The sequence below is a fragment of the Carcharhinus amblyrhynchos genome, chromosome 5 (assembly GCF_965287045.1).
Source record: "Carcharhinus amblyrhynchos chromosome 5, sCarAmb.v2.hapA, whole genome shotgun sequence".
In the NCBI taxonomy this organism is placed as follows: Eukaryota; Metazoa; Chordata; class Chondrichthyes; order Carcharhiniformes; family Carcharhinidae; genus Carcharhinus; species Carcharhinus amblyrhynchos.
Genome location: NC_137328.1, coordinates 72,494,303 through 72,498,947, shown reverse-complemented (window position 1 = coordinate 72,498,947; position 4,645 = coordinate 72,494,303).

Below are 4,645 nucleotides of genomic sequence, written 5' to 3'. Positions count from 1 at the left end.
TGCCTGTATACATGTGCCTTTAGTTTGTGTAGGTAATGAAAATAGAGTGCAGTTGGTGGAATTAACTTATCCTCCCTTTGGTTACCTGAGAAGTTCATTTGAAGTATACCATGCAAATGAGCTTAAATGGATCTATTTCAAGGACAGGAACTGAGGAATATGGTGGGTACAAAGTACAGCATAGGAACAGGCCCTTTGGCCCTCCAAGCCTGCATCAATCATGCTTGTCTAAAATAAAACTATCTGCATCCTTCCATTCCCATCCTATTCATGTATTTGTCTAATTGCCCCTTCAATGCTGCAAACATACCTGCTCCAACCACCTCTTCATCAGGCAGCATATTCCAGACATTAACCACCCTCCACATAGGTGGGGGGGCAGGGAGACTTGCGTCACACATCTTTTAAACTTTTCCCTTGCACCTTTTAAACTTATGTCCCCTAGTACTTGACTTTTCTACCCTAGGAAATAGCATCTAACTATCCACTCTGTCCATGCCACTCAATCTTGTAACCTTTTATCAGGTCACCCCTCAACCTCTTCTCATTCCAGTGAGAGCAAACTGAGTTTATCCAACCTCTCCTCCATAGCTAATGCCCTCCAGATCAGACAATGTCCTGGTAAACCTCTTCTCTCCAAAGCATCCACATCCTTCTGGTAGGGTGATGACCAGAATTGTACAAGTATTCTAAATGAAGCCTAACTAAGATTCTGTACAGCTGCAGCATGACCTGCCAATTTTTATTCACGATGCCCTGACCAATAAAGATGAGCATGCCTTTATGACTTCTTGTCTACCTTCCACCTGCATTGCTTGGTTAGGTTAATGTGTTTAATCTTGAGGCATAGAGCAAAATTGATGCTTTTGTAATGTGTCATCAGTTTTTTGCTGTTACTGAATGCTGTTGTTTCTTTTCCTTGAAGTGACAGATTGGTATTTGAGTGTGGATAAAATTAGTATGGAATAGCAATGCGCCTGTCTCAACTGACCTTCCTGACTTGGGCTACATGGGATTGAGCAGCAAAGTTGGGTCCATAGCTCCAGCATTGGGTGTGAAAGGAGTGGACAGAAGGAGGACATGCCACTTCTTTTTTAACAGCACTAGTTTTACTTTAACACTATCACTCACTTATTCCACAGAAGGGTTAAGAGAAAGGATGTTCAAAATCAAACCTTGATTTCCAGTGCCTGACTTGTTCGCTATCTTGAACTTATTCATCTGATTATAAAGTTAACATGTCTGAAATTACAAGTTTTTAAAAAATTTATTACCAAAATAATGCCTCTCATTATTGATATGTAAATGGTCCAGCAATTTGTGAATCACTATTGATTGCTGCATGATTTGTGATATTTGACATTTAGCATCACAAAAAAAGCAACTCCTGGTCAAGTTTCACAATTGCTGTATTTGTGTATTCATTATTTAACCACAGCAGCATGTTGGAACTGGTACCTAACAAACATCTATCCTTTCAATAAAGTTTAATTTTAGTGTCACAGTTAAGCCTACATTCTCACTGTATGAGATCACTGGAAAAACCCCTAATCGCCACATTCTACCTGTTCAGATACACAAAGGGTGTTCCTGCAATGTCAACCAACATCCCTGGAAAATAGGGAATAATTGAAACTGGAGCCTTATTCTTGAAAGTAGCATTTGAGAGCGAGTGTTTTATTTTTATCTAAACTTTTTTCCTTGTTCACATTACACACTATGAAATGCTTCACTCTAGCAAAACTTGTGCAATTTATTCAAATCAGTCAGCATTCAAGGAACTTTTAACAGCTACCAATCTCAAGTAGCTTTTCATAATTCTATAACTTGAAACTAAATTGACACAAAATATTAAACATTTGAATATATTTACTGAAATTTATGAATACTCAACTTCAACAGTGTGACACTTGAAATTGGTAACTTACTGGCTACATAGGTTTAAAAATGCTGCAGTTGTGAAAACTATTGTTGCATTTTGAAGATTGGAGAGAAAAGAAAACAATCTTCTAACAAATAAATCAAGGAATGACTTTCAAAGATTTGACTTGAGAATTGCCAGCCATATAATGTTATTGGCATAGATCAGGTTGTTAGGAAGGCACATGGTGTCTTGGCGTTTATTGGTAGGGGGATTGAATTTAGGAGCCGCAGCGTCATGTTGCAACTGTACAAAACTCTGGTGCGGCCGCACTTGGAGTATTGTGTGCAGTTCTGGTCCCCACATTATAGGAAGGATGTGGAGGCTTTGAAGAGGGTGCAGAGGAGGTTTACCAGGATGTTGCCTGGTATGGAGGGGAGGTCCTATGAGGAGAGACTGAGGGATTTGAGGTTGTTTTCGTTAGAAAGAAGGCAGCTAAGAGGGGACCTTATTGAAACATATAAGATGATTTAGAGGTTTAGATAGGGTGGACAGTGATAGACTTTTCCTTGGATGGAGAAAGCTAGCACAAGGGGGCATAGCTTTAAATTAAGGGGTGGTAGTTATAGGACGGATGTCAGGGGTAGGTTCTTTACCCAGAGGGTGGTGAGGGATTGGAATGCCCTGCCTGCTGCAGTTGTAAATGTGCCTAGTTTGGATAGGTTTATGGATGGCAAGGGTTTGGTTTAGGTTAGAGGGTCATTGCTTTTTAACTGGTCGGCGCAACATCGTGGGCCGAAGGGCCTGTTCTGCGCTGTTATGTTCTATGTATTGAGCTGTGGGAATAGGACACACTAGCTATAGTGAAAGGACCACCCTAATTTATAACATGTTTGTAACACTGATACCTCTTTAATGGTAAATTCAAAACTCTTTAAGCTTATTTCACTTAGTATATACTTAAAAGGTCAATGAAACTGTCCTGTGATTTGTATTAAATATAACTTTTCACTTTACAATATCAAATGTTTAGTTCTTTGTCACTGTTAGACAAATGCATATTCACAAACAGTACAAGAGTTTTTCAACAGGTGATTGAATGTTTTTGTCAATGGCAACCATTTATTTGATTTATTTTCAATATTTTATGAATGTTAAAGTATTAGTGTGGCAAATATTAATTTTAGTAAATTTTTTGTACACAGTTCATGTGAACTATTACCACAATAATTTCAGTGATAATTATTACCTGTGATTTTTTTCTTCCAGAAGTATCAAAATGTATCATTTGTCTTTCAGACCAAGAGAACAAAAAATAATGAAGCAGTTATCTGTATCAAATAGAGCAGACATGAGCAACCTTCTTATCACTCAAGGGGCTGATGAGCAAGATAACTTCTTGGCATAGAATTAAACTATATTTCCATAACAAAACATTTCTAAGGAAAAACAATTGCTGAGCAAAAATTCAATCAAGTTTTTTTTAAAAAATGCTAAGTAACAAAAAAACCAGCATGTGGGTGTTATATTTGTTGGTATGCAGTAGTAAGAAAAGCGTGAGAAACAGAAAACTAGCTGTAACATAGACTCATGTTCACATGTCAGTTCTGAGTCAGATGTACATGTCTACCTGGGCTCTAGCCTCGTTTTTCCACTTCCCTCAACACACTCACTGATGTGGTGTTCACTACTCCTCCAATCAAACACTGCTTTACTCCCTCATTTGCAGGTGATAGGCTCACTAGTTCACCCATCAGAAGCAACGGCAGGCGAGAACTGGCAGTACCCATGATCAAGATCAAGGTGAATGGCGGAGCAGACTCAAAGGGCCGAAAGGCTTACTCCTGCTTCTAGTTTCTCAGATGAATAATTCACAGGAGATTACATATTCAATCAAGCCTGTTGACCTGCATATTTTCAGCATTTTATCAATGTTCTTCCAAGAGCAATATGTGATGTCCAAACCTAACTTCACAATGATTTCTAAAACAATTGTTTCCAGGTACTCAGAAGTGCGGGATTGTAGCTGGACAAAACAGAGAAATCGCTCGACAACTTCACCATCACTGGTTACAAATCTTAAAGTTAATGTTAATTGATCCACATGACTTACATCTAGTGTTGACTCAACGATTATGGAATAGTATTTGGCATCTTTAACCTCATTGGTGAATTTCTGAACCACTCTGGCAGTAGAGTGATGAAGTTCTGTGTGTTAAAAGTTAGCCATCCTTGAGCCACAGTATTGATCGCTTTTCAAATGCTCTTTGAGAAGCTCATCAAATTCACTGAGATATTCAAGGCAGATTTAAAAAAAACTCTTTAACTTGACATCAATGACTCATCACGTCCTCTTAAAGGAAATCCCAAGGAAGACAGCAGTTTGACTTCGGCAACATTTCAGCACTTCCCTCCAGAAAGAACGTTTTTTTTTTCCAAACTGAGCTGATAACATAGGATCAAATCTTCCACATCTTTGAACGATCACAAACATTGCTTTGATATGGCATCCTCTGTTCCCCAACCCACTTAATCAATTTCTGCTCTTGTGATGCCCAAATGCAGAGTGTGCTGCTGTCTGCCTTCCCTTAGACCCTGCTCCTTACAGGCCCACGTCTTGGACTTCTCAGTGCCTGGCAGGCAATGCCAGATTGGCAATGCCAGGTACCAGGCTGGCACTGCACAAGGTGCACTGTGACTCCATCCCTGACCACCTGGGGCACCTTAATGGCCTCCGGTCCAACTGACGAGGACATCATGCCTGGTCCCTGTTGCTGATGAGGA